The 13142-nt window shown below is 36.7% G+C and overlaps 1 protein-coding gene across 1 annotated transcript in view; it reads left to right on the forward strand.

The window, feature by feature from the left end:
- The first annotated feature begins 2674 nt into the window (after positions 1-2674).
- Positions 2675-13142, forward strand: part of ARVCF (ARVCF delta catenin family member) — a 929071-nt gene continuing 918603 nt past the window's right edge. The window contains exon 1 of the mRNA XM_053701911.1: positions 2675-2726. The gene's annotated coding sequence lies outside the window, so the exon portion shown is untranslated. The remainder of the gene's footprint in view (positions 2727-13142) is intronic.

The raw sequence follows: 13142 nt of genomic DNA on the forward strand, positions 1-13142 counted from the left end.
AGAGGGCGTCGGTGATCTTGATAGCTCCTGCGTGGCCACGCAGGACTTGGTATGCAGATCTGGTGAATATGTCATCGGCTCCACCTTGGAAGCTACCTTTGAGACGAGACCTTCTTGTTCAGGGTCCGTTCGAACATCCGAATCTGGTTTCACTCCAGCTGACTGCTTGGAGATTGAACGCTTGATTTTATCGAAGCGAGGATTCTCAGATTCTGTTATCGATACTCTTGTTCAGGCCAGAAAGCCTGTAACTCGAAAGATTTACCACAAGATTTGGAAAAAATATATCTGTTGGTGTGAATCTAAGGGATTCCCTTGGGACAAGGTTAAGATTCCTAGGATTCTATCCTTCCTTCAAGAAGGATTGGAAAAAGGATTATCTGCAAGTTCCCTGAAGGGACAGATTTCCGCCTTGTCGGTGTTACTTCACAAAAAACTGGCAACTGTGCCAGATGTTCAAGCCTTTGTTCAGGCTCTGGTTAGAATCAAGCCTGTTTACAAACCTTTGACTCCTCCTTGGAGTCTCAATTTAGTTCTTTCAGTTCTTCAGGGGGTTCCGTTTGAACCCTTACATTCCGTTGATATTAAGTTATTATCTTGGAAAGTTTTGTTTTTAGTTGCAATTTCTTCTGCTAGAAGAGTTTCAGAATTATCTGCTCTGCAGTGTTCTTCTCCTTATCTGGTGTTCCATGCAGATAAGGTGGTTTTACGTACTAAACCTGGTTTTCTTCCAAAAGTTGTTTCTAACAAAAACATTAACCAGGAGATTATCGTACCTTCTCTGTGTCCGAAACCAGTTTCAAAGAAGGAACGTTTGTTGCACAATTTGGATGTTGTTCGCGCTCTAAAATTCTATTTAGATGCTACAAAGGATTTTAGACAAACATCTTCCTTGTTTGTTGTTTATTCAGGTAAAAGGAGAGGTCAAAAAGCAACTTCTACCTCTCTCTCTTTTTGGATTAAAAGCATCATCAGATTGGCTTACGAGACTGCCGGACGGCAGCCTCCCGAAAGAATCACAGCTCATTCCACTAGGGCTGTGGCTTCCACATGGGCCTTCAAGAACGAGGCTTCTGTTGATCAGATATGTAGGGCAGCGACTTGGTCTTCACTGCACACTTTTACCAAATTTTACAAGTTTGATACTTTTGCTTCTTCTGAGGCTATTTTTGGGAGAAAGGTTTTGCAAGCCGTGGTGCCTTCCATTTAGGTGACCTGATTTGCTCCCTCCCTTCATCCGTGTCCTAAAGCTTTGGTATTGGTTCCCACAAGTAAGGATGACGCCGTGGACCGGACACACCGATGTTGGAGAAAACAGAATTTATGTTTACCTGATAAATTTCTTTCTCCAACGGTGTGTCCGGTCCACGGCCCGCCCTGGTTTTTTTAATCAGGTCTGATAATTTATTTTCTTTAACTACAGTCACCACGGTACCATATGGTTTCCCCTATGCAAATATTCCTCCTTAACGTCGGTCGAATGACTGGGGTAGGCGGAGCCTAGGAGGGATCATGTGACCAGCTTTGCTGGGCTCTTTGCCATTTCCTGTTGGGGAAGAGAATATCCCACAAGTAAGGATGACGCCGTGGACCGGACACACCGTTGGAGAAAGAAATTTATCAGGTAAACATAAATTCTGTTTTTCAACAAGGGATACCAAGAGAACAAAGCACATTTGAAAATAGAAGTGAATTTAAAAGTGTCTTAAAATGACATACTCTATCTGAATCATGCAAGTTTAATTTTAGCTTTCCTATCCCTTAAATGCTTTATTCAAAACCTGAAGATAAGTAATGTGTTTATAGATTAATCACTGCCTTGCTTTATAAGCTGATTACTGATTAACGTTATTGCAATAAGTTAATAAACACTATTATTATACTGCATTCTCGTGTGTGAGTTTCCCTTTTTCATTACTGTTATGAGACCTATTTTGCGATATGGTGAGTACATGACCCCGCCCTTTTTATTAAGACAACACCTTTACACCTTTGTGTTACTCCTTTTTCTTCATTACCTTCGGTCGAGTGACTGGGGTTTGTGTAAAGGGAAGTGATACTTAACAGCTTGGCTGTGGTGCTCTTTGCCTCCTCCTGCTGGCCAGGAGTGATATTCCCAACAGTAATTGATGATGTCGTGGACTCACCATATCCGGAAATAAATAAATTTATCAGGCAAGCATAAATTTTGTTTTTTCTACTCCTCAAAAGGGGGTGGTGTATATCTGCCATAATCAAATGCAGACCAGCATGTCTGTCCCAGCTACAGAGTGATTACTTATAGACGTACAGGGGCATATTTATCTGGCCTTAAATAACCAAAGTGAATCCATGAAGTACTCTGAAAAAAAAAAAGAAAACCTCTGCTAATGTTTCTAAGAAAAAGTCAAATTTAAATGCTTATAAAACATGTATTTTTTATTTGTGTAATAATTTATGTATTTATTTGCAGGTTTTGCAATGCAAGGCTTAAAGGTTATACTGTTCATACATAAGAAAGACATTTATTATCCATTTGAAGCCCTTAGAATAAAATTGGTTGTCAATAATTGTAATAGACTTTTTTTCTTATTCCAGTAAAAACTTCCTGTTCACATGTTTTTTTTACAGAATATAACCCAAAAGCTAAATATCTTGGTGATTTTTTTAATTTGTTAACTCTTTTGAATTTTAGGTTGGATATTGATGCAATCAGAATACATAGAAGTGAGATCTTGGCATTTATGGTAAGACTAGTTTTTTTGGTAAAATTAAGTCAATTTTAATTCTAGCCTTTCTAGTCAACAAATATGTTTTTTCAGTTTTATAGCAGCTTATTTAATTAGATGATATAGTTATGAAGAATCCTGTTTTTAATTCCATATTTTATTTTTTTGGTAAATTACACACTATATAACAGTGAATTAAACCCCTGTGCAATATCAATTAAATATAAAATTCTGCAAAATTGTATCACCTCTCAATAATTGCATTATTTCTAAGTTGAAAAGTAGAGTATTTCCTCTTATGAACAATCAAAAATCAATACTTTAGAAAGAATCTCTATGCAACAAAAGTGAATACACCTGTGATCACTGACACACAAGTAAGAAAACCACTGATCATTGAAACAAAATTAAGTACACCTGTGATTTCCAATTAGCCTAATTATATGAACATGGTTATAAAATGACCTGTGAATGCCAGAACTTTCTCAATTATGGACCTAGGGGCTGTGTCTATCTGCACGTTTGTATCATGACTCCACATGGAGAAAAATTGCCAGAGGAGTTGAAAAATCTGATTGTGAGGCTTAACAAAGATGGAAAAATATACAGGAAGACCATGTAAAATCATTTGCAGCAGTAATCAGGAGGTATAAAACGAGCCATAGTACCACTAATCAGAGCCAATGTGTCCGTCCTCCTAAAATGAAGCTTTGGACAGCGAGCTACTTGCACAATCTAGCTCTGAAAAACAGATGGGAAAGGGCTTCAGACTTTCCTCAGGGGTTATCAATGGAAATCAGAGTTTCTGTGGCACCTCAGACAGTGAGAAGGACATTAAATAACCTCAATCTCTATGGGCAGCATCTGGGAAAAAAAAAAACTTTGCTTGCTCTTCAGCACAAAATTCCAAGATTGCTAATGAACATGAAATGGAGCCTGATGAATGTTTGGAGCACATTCTTTGGTCAGGTGAGACCAAGATTAATTTGTTCGGGTCATATGGGGTCCATTATTTTTGGCGTGAACCTGGCTGGGACTACCATAGTGAATGCATAGTCCCAACAGTAAAGCACAGAGGTGGGAGTGTGATGTTATGGAGCTGCATAAGTACAAAAGGTGTTGGGGAGATGACATTTATGGATGACACCATGAATGTCTGTGGATATACCAATATACTGGCTGACAACCTGACTACCAGTCCCCAGAGCTTGGCAGAAGAGGAATATTCTAGCTAATTATCCAAAGCACACTGCCAAAATCACTAAAGAGTTTTTAAGGAAGAAAAAAGTGAAAACTGTGACCTGGCCAAGTATGTCTCCTGACTTGAATCCAATAGAACACATTTGGGGTATTTTAACAAGGAAACTAGAGCAACACAACCCCTCTAGCAAAGAGCAGCTGGATAAAAAAATTGTCTTTGAAGAATGGCAGAACATCTCTCCAGAAATTTGTGCAACACTGGTATCCTCCATGCCGAGGAGGATTGAGTCTGTCATCAAAAATAAAGGTGACACACAAAGTATTGAAAAAAATAAATGTCTTTTGTTACATTGAGGATGATGCAATTTTTAATCATTTGACGTTTAAGTTATATTGCACTTGTGTTGTACTCTCTCTCTCTATGAGAGAGAGACGCTAAACTCCAATTATTAAACCCTAATTTTAACAAATTGCTAAAATGATCAGTTTCTGTCCCATTCCAGAATCTGATATCTCATTGTATCATTAAGACCCCCAGTGCTACTTCACCTCCTGTCAGCACTAGGATGCCAGAACCTGTTATTTTCAATCAATACATAGGCAGCACAGTGAATCAAAAGCTATAGTGCTCAATCTATGGCCGAAAAGCAGAAAGTCTAAGCAGAAGCCTCTGCTATTCTGCAGTAGAGTGAGTGGTATGGCTTCTGATTGGCTGCATCATCTGTGTACTGAGCTTGGTTAAAAAAATACACCAAGAGACTCATTGCAGCTGGTGCTGGCAGTGAGAGAAAAAGCAACTGGGTTTAAATCTTGACGATACAATGTGATTTCAGACCTTGTCTAGGACACAAACTGATTAGTTTAGCATTTTGTTAAAATTAAGGGTTAAAAAAGTCAGAGTTGTCAATAACATAATAATTTGAAGTGAATAAACCCATAGCATTTTGTATATTCTTTGTGCTCTCGGTTGTGTTAAGTCTGTGCATGGTGTATGTATATATATATATATACACATACAGTATATATACTGTATATATAAATATATATATATATATATATATATATATATATACCATATATATATATATACCATATATATACACAGTATATATATGTAAAAGCTATTGCTTTAAAGCAACGTTTAAATGTCTGTTTATAATTCTAACTCCAAACACTCTTTTTTGAAGCAACCACTCTGCGGTTTGAAATAAAAATACACCTGCAATTTCTAAATGTTCTCTACTCATGGGGCACATTGTCTTTATGTATTATTCTTTACAATTATTACTCTACACACTGCATGCAGCGGTGAATCTCCCAGAGCTACTCTTCTCAGCTAATGTTATAAACATATATCCATATGTCAGAAGAAAGAAAACAGTAGAATTTTTTATATATATATTAGGCTTAAAAGGATGTTTGGTGAAACAGGGATTTTTTATTAGATGCATCAGTTTTGAAGACAGAGGTGTTTAGATATTTTTGGAAAGTGGACTGTAACAGGGATTTTGTATTTGATGTGCACAGTAGCTGTGTGGTACTTCTGGGTTTGTCGATGCAGAGAATGCATCTAATTTGAAAGTACTGCACAATTTAAATCCCGGATTGAAGTATGCAGCTGGAAGATTAATGGTTCAATGGATTTTTTATGTCTGTAGAATTCTAAAAATAAAGTGCAAATTCTTCCTGTTTTGTTCCCAAGAACAGTTCAGCAGTGCTGTGCAATAAGTTAAACAGGGGGTTCTATGTATAAATACTGTGGTAATTAACACATTGCTTTTCTAAGTATGCATAAAATGTACAACTGTTGTTAATGTAATTGATTGTAATAACCCTACAGATACATCGATTACAGTTACAGATACCATTGAAGGGATGGAAAAGTCAGAATTAAACATATGATTCAGACAGAGCATGTCATTTTAAACAATATTACACTTTACTGTTATCTAATTTGCTCCATTTTCTTGGTATCCTTTGTTGAAAAGCTGGGAACTAGCTGCTGATTGGTGGCTGCACATACATGTCTCTTGGTATTGGTTCAAATGAGTTCTGATAGCTCCCCGTAGTGCATTTCTCCTCCTTGAACAAAGGATACCAAGAGAATAAATCAAATTTGATAAATGAAGTATAATATCCAGTAGTATTTAGTTCATATAGAGTGATTTTCCAGTTTAATCAATGTTCAGATAATCATCTTATGATGATAACATTTATACATTTTCTCTTTTAAAAAGCAAAAAGGTTGCAGATCAGAACTTAATATGCCATTGTGTTTTTCTGGGTTAAAATGGTCTGCTCACATATGCTTAATACTGCAAAAAGAACATTCAAAATATTTCCACTTATAGTAATCAATAATACTCCTACTAAAAAATTAAATTCTGAGCACCCCTGAATACTGTTTATATTTAAAGGTGGGCATATATGATCATTTATCTCTGTGGAGTAGGAAAAATAAATTAGTAGGAAAAAAAAAAATATTTTGTGGCCCAAAATGCCATTAAGTTTGTTGTTTAAACAGAAATTAAAACTGAAAATGTACATTTATACCTCTAGTAAACGCTAACATTGTTTTAGTTTTTTGCTTTTTCCTGTGCACAAGACCTTTGAAGCATAAGACTGTACAATGCCTTGATACATATCGCTAGAGTTGTCAGCTTTCCTCTATAACAATACCAGACTACTTATGGGTGACTTGATTTTGGAAGGTAGGACTGTGATAAGCCATAAGACCAAACCCCCAAGCCCCATGTCCTCATCAGAGTTTAAGTAAGGCCTCAAGCTCTGTAATCCCTTTCAGCCATATTGCCACATGAGGCCTGAGCCTTCACCTCCTCTGTCAGCCACATAACCACATAAAATCAGACCACATGCCTTTTGTTAGAGATTAACCCATATCAGATTAGTTCCCTTGTCCTGCAACCCCCTACTTTAATATCCCTATTCTACCAACTACCTGGAATTCAGTTTTCCCAGCAGATGGTGGTCTGTCTCTCAAACAGTCTACACATAGGCTTTCTGTAGTGGAGAGGGGTGCAAGAATGACACTGCTGAGCCTAGCTGCCATATTGCAATAATTAATGAACATCAATATTTATTAAACAGCTATTTAGAATGTTGGATATCTTATATCTTTTGTTTTTTTGAATTATTTTCCAGTTATCCTATTGTTGATAATAATAATAATTATGTATACTGTATATATGTGTGTGTGTGTGTGTATATATATATATATATATATATATATGTGTGTGTGTGTGTGTGTATATATATATATATATATATATATATGTGTGTGTGTGTGTGTGTGTGTGTGTGTGTGTGTGTATATATATATATATATATATGTGTGTGTGTGTGTGTGTGTGTGTGTGTGTATATATATATATATATATATATATGTGTGTGTGTGTGTGTATATATATATATATATATATATATATATATATATATATATATATATATATATATATATATATATATATATATATGTGTGTGTGTGTGTGTATATATATATATATATATATATATATATATGTGTGTGTGTGTGTGTGTATATATATATATATATATATATATAATCAAAAAATCACTAAATGCACTTTTCAGCCTTTTTATCTTTCAAGTGCTTTTGTAATTCTATGTAGCCAATTTTATAATTAATGGATAGATGAGGGCGGATTCGGTATACAAGTACAAAAAGCAAAAGCTCTAATATGTTTAAGCATTTTATTATTGCAATATTGCTGAATATAACCAAGGGCTCCAAGCTAGCCAGCTCCTTGGCATCTGTACCCATTTTTTAATCATCTTTCTGAAAACAGAGGTCAGGGATAGGCTAGAGACTCTTGGACATATTTTGCTATTACCAAACTTGACAATTATTTAATTTTCACTGAGTTATGTGACATGCTCTCTGAAGCATTCTGGGGAGATATCTGTTTAGGACAGTTTATCTATTTTTGTTAACATAGGCAAGATAGCTGTATTTCCTGCCTTCCATTTTTGCCCATGATTGTAACCTTGCATGCGATTTAAGTTCCAGGAGTGATTAGTTCAAATAACAGATTTTACAAGTGAATTTATGCTGTGTCTATATAACTGCACTGATATTTCTTTACATCAGAACATAATCGAGTTGTTACATATCTTGCAGTGATGTTCCTACATAAGAAAGCTTTTTAATATTATGCTTATAGTCTCCTTCCAAATTCATCATATTTGATTTTGTTTATTTTCTTTTTTAATTTAGTTTGTCATCATCCATAGTTTAAAACTGAGGTTTTAGCTTATTTTTATAGAAGAAATTATACTTGTGTAGGCAATGGCATATTACATTTCTGTACATTCCATTTTCTTCATTGTTATCCCATGATTTTATATTTGAGGTCCAAAAGAGACCTTTATGATTATATGGTTCAATGTACCTTTATGTTTGGCTTTTATAATTGCTGTGAGGTTCTGCAGAGATCTCTAAATGATCTAGTAAGAAGTATACATTATTTTCATTTATTTTCTATTTTCTTTTTCCTCTGCTTTTGTATTGCAAGGCTTGCTACTTGTATATGTACTTTGTAAAAAATGAGACAAATATAAGATAAACGTGTTATGGGTTAGGGGTTTGTACAGTAGAATTCTAAAGTCTAGGGTAGCACAAAGACTAAGGGGCCCATTTATTAAGCATTGTATACAGCTTGAGGGCCTGTGTTAGGCTCGCCAGAAACATCGGTTATGAAGCAGCGGTCTTAACCTGTCCTCCTGCTCTGAGGAGGTGGACAGTCATTACCGCAATTCAACCCGATTGAATATGACACCCCCTGCTAGCGGCCAATTGGCCACGAATCTGCAGGGGTGGCGTTGCACCATCAGTTCACAAGAACTGCTGGTGCAATGCTGAATGTGGAAAGCGTATTGCTCTCCGCTTTCAGTGATGTCTGTCGGACATGATCCGCTGATCGGATCATGTCAGACAGACACATAATAAATAGGCCCCTAACTATATACAGTATATCTTGTTTTTTTAAATTGTGTGTTTCTGTTGTGCAAATGATATAAAGAGGAGGCCTAGCTTAATATTTTGTTGACATGTTGTAAGAAATATTATCTTTCCAGAATGTCTGTCACCCTTGTTTCACATAAAAAAGTCTGTTACACATAATCACAAGAATGAACTGTCGTCTGCTTCTGGAATGCAGCCCAATTATGCTTGTCTGGTAGACTAAATGTTTTGCAAAGTGAAATAGCAGAGTTTGAAAAACGAATGCCCCTTTATTCCTTGACAAGGATATTGGAAGACAGCAGGGAGTCTGGAACAGGTAGTATCTGTTACTCATGTGTAAGTTATTGCCTCAAGACAAAAAAATTTAATTAATGCATTTAAAGGGACACTAAACACAATTTTTTTCTTTCATGATTCAGATAGAGCATGCAATTTTAATCAACTTTCTAATTTACTCCTATTATAAATTTTTCTTTGCTATCTTTATTTAAAAAGCAGGAATGTGATGCATAGGAGCCGGCCCATTTTTAGTTGAGAACCTGGGTTATGCTTGCTTATTGGTGAGTAAATGTCGGCCTCCAATAAGCAAGCTCTATTCATGGTGCTGAACCTAAAATGGGCTGGCTGCTAAGATTTACATTCATGATTTTCAAATAAACGGCTATATTACGAGTTTTGCGTTATGAGTAAAAAAGCAGCGTTAAGGCTCATAACGCTGCTTTTTCACTACGGCTGCTATTATGAGTCTTGTAGGTTCAGCTGTCCCGCACACTTTTTTGGCCGTACTGCAAATTAACTTACGCAATTTGCGTAAAGTCTTTTTTCAATGGGACTTCCATAGCGCCGGTATTACAAGATTTTTTTTGGAGGCCAAAAAGTGAGCGGTGCAGCCTATACCGCAAGATTCGTAACGCATTCTAAAGTCAGTAGTTATGAGTTTTACGCTACAAAGCTGTAGCATAAAACTCATAATTAAAGTGCTAAAAAGTACACTAACACCCATAAACTACCTATTAACACCTAAACCGAGGCCCTCATGCATCTCAAATACTAAAATAAAATTATTAACCCCTAATCTGCCGCTCCGGACATCGCCGCCACTAGAATAAACATATAAACCCCTAAACCGCCGCACTCCCGCAAGGCAAACACTAGTTACATATTATTAACCCCTAATCTGCCGTCCCTAACATCGCTGCCACCTACCTTCATTTATTAGCCCCTAATCTGCCGTCCCCAACGTCGCCGCCCCTAAACCTAAGTCTAACCCTTACACCCACTAACTTAAATATAATTAAAATAAATCTAAATAAAACCTACTATTATTAACTAAATAATTCCTATTTAAAACTAAATACTTACCTGTAAAATAAACCCTAAGCTAGCTACAATATAACTAATAGTTACATTTTATCTATCTTAGGTTTTATTTTTATTTCACAGCTAAGTTTGTATGAATTTTAACTAGGTAGAATAGTTACTAAATAGTTATTAACTATTTACTAACTACCTAGCTAAAATAAATACAAATTTACCTGTAAAATAAAACCTAACCTGTCTTACACTAACACCTAACCTTACACTACAATTAAACAAATTATCTAAATTAAATATAATTAACCAAATTAAATACAAATACCTAAATTACAAAAAAACCCCCACTAAATTACACAAAATAAAAAACAAATTACAAGATATTTAAACTAATTACACCTAATCTAATAGCCCTATCAAAAAAAAAATAAAGCCCCCCCCCCAAAATTAAAAAAACCCTAGCCTAAACTAAACTACCAATAGCCCTTAAAACGGCCTTTTGCGGGGCATTGCCCCAAAGAAATCAGCTCTTTTGCCTGAAAAAAATACAAACAACCCCCCAACAGTAAAACCCACCACCCACACAACCAACCCCCCAAATAAAACCCTAACTAAAAAAACCTAAGCTCCCCATTGCCCTGAAAATGGCATTTGGATGGGCATTTCCCTTAAAAGGGCATTTAGCTCTATTGCTGCCCAAACCCTAATCTAAAACTAAAACCCACCCAATAAACCCTTAAAACAACCTAACACTAAACCCCGGAAATCCACTTACAGTTTTGAAGACCCGACATCCATCGTCAACGAAGCCGGGAGAAGTCCTCAACGAAGTGGCAAGAAGTCCTCAACGAAGCCGGGAGAAGGCTTCATCAAAGCCGGGAGAAGTGGTCATCCAGACAGCATCTTCTATCTTCATCCATCCGGCGAGGAGCGGGTCCATCTTCTAGACACCCGGCACGGAGCATCCTCCTCTTACGACGACTCCCGACAAATGAAGGTTCCTTTAAATGACGTCATCCAAGATGGCGTCCCTTAGATTCCGATTAGCTGATAGAATTCTATCAGCCAATCGGAATTAAGGTTGAAAAAATCCTATTGGCTTATGCGGCAGATTAGGGGTTAATAAGTGTAAGATTAGGGGTGTTGGAACAGCCAATAGAATGAGAGCTCAATCCTATTGGCTGACTGCATCAGCCAATAGGATTTTTTCAACCTTAATTCTGATTGACTGATAGAATTCTATCAGCGAATCGGAATCTAAGGGACGCCATCTTGGATGACGTCATTTAAAGGAACCTTCATTTGTTGGGAGTCGTCGTAAGAAGAGGATGCTCCCCGCCGGATGTCTTGAAGATGGACCCGCTCCTCGCTGGATGGATGAAGACTTCTGCCAGTCTGGAGGACCACTTCTCCCGGCTTGGATGAAGACTTCTCTCGGCTTCGTTGAGGACTTCTTGCCGCTTCGTTGAGGACTTCTCCCGGCTTCGTTGACGATGGATGTCGGGTCTTCAAAACTGTAAGTGGATCTTCGAGGGTTAGTGTTAGGTTTTTTTTAAGGGTTTATTGGGTGGGTTTTAGATTTAGATTAGGGTTTGAGCAGCAATAGAGCTACATGCCCTTATAAGGGCAATGCCCATCCAAATGCCCTTTTCAGGGCAATGGGGAGCTTAGGTTTTTTTAGTTAGGGTTTTATTTGGGGGGTTGGTTGTGTGGGTGGTGGGTTTTACTGTTGGGGGGTTGTTTGTATATTTTTTACAGGTAAAAGAGCTGATTTATTTGGGGCAATGCCCCGCAAAAGGCCGTTTTAAGGGCTATTGGTAGTTTAGTTTAGGCTAGGGTTTTTTTATTTTGGGGGGGGGGGGGGCTTTTTTATTTTGATAGGGCTATTAGATTAGCTGTAATTAGTTTAAATATCTTGTAATTTGTTTTTTATTTTGTGTAATTTAGTGTTTGTTTTTTGTAATTTAGGTATTTGTATTTAATTTAGTTAATTGTATTTAATTTAGGTAATTTTTTTTAATTGTACTGTAATGTTAGGTTTTAGTGTAAGACAGGTTAGGTTTTATTTTACAGGTAAATTTGTATTTATTTTAGCTAGGTAGTTAGTAAATAGTTAATAACTATTTAGTAACAATTCTACCTAGTTAAAATAAATACAAACTTACCTGTAAAATAAAAATAAAACCTAAGCTAGATACAATGTAACTTTTAGTTATATTGTAGCTATTTTAGGGTTTATTTTACAGGTAAGTATTTAGTTTTAAATAGGAATTATTTAGTTATTAATAGTAGGTTTTATTTAGATTTATTTTAATTATATTTAAGTTAGTGGGGGTTAGGGTTAGACGTTGAGGGCGGCAGATTAGGGGTTAATAAATGTAGGTAGGTGGCGGCGATGTTAGGGGTGGAAGATTAGGGGTTAATAATATTTAGTGTTTGCGAGGCGGGAGTACGACGGTTTAGGGGTTAATATGTTTATTATAGTGGCGGCGACTTTGGGGGCGGCAGAGTAGGGGTTAATAAATGTAGGTAGGTTGTGGCGACATTGGGGCGGGATATTAGGGGTTAATAAATATAATGTAGGCGTCGGCGATGTTGGGGGCAGCAGATTAGGGGTTAATAAGTATAATGTAGGTGTCGGCGATGTCCGGAGCGGCAGATTAGGGGTTAATAAGTATAATGCAGGTGTCGGCGATGTCGGGGGCGGCAGATTAGGGGTTAATAAGTGTAAGATTAGGGGTGTTAAGACTCAGGTTTCATGTTAGGGTGTTAGGTGTAAACGTAAAATGTGTTTTCCCATAGGAATCAATGGGGCTGTGTTAGGGAGCTTTACGCTTCTTTATTGCAGGTGTTAGGCTTTTTTTCAGCCGGCTCTCCCCATTAATGTCTATGGGGAAATCGTGCATGAGCACGTACAA

Source organism: Bombina bombina, chromosome 2, assembly GCF_027579735.1.
Source record: "Bombina bombina isolate aBomBom1 chromosome 2, aBomBom1.pri, whole genome shotgun sequence".
Taxonomy (NCBI): Eukaryota; Metazoa; Chordata; class Amphibia; order Anura; family Bombinatoridae; genus Bombina; species Bombina bombina.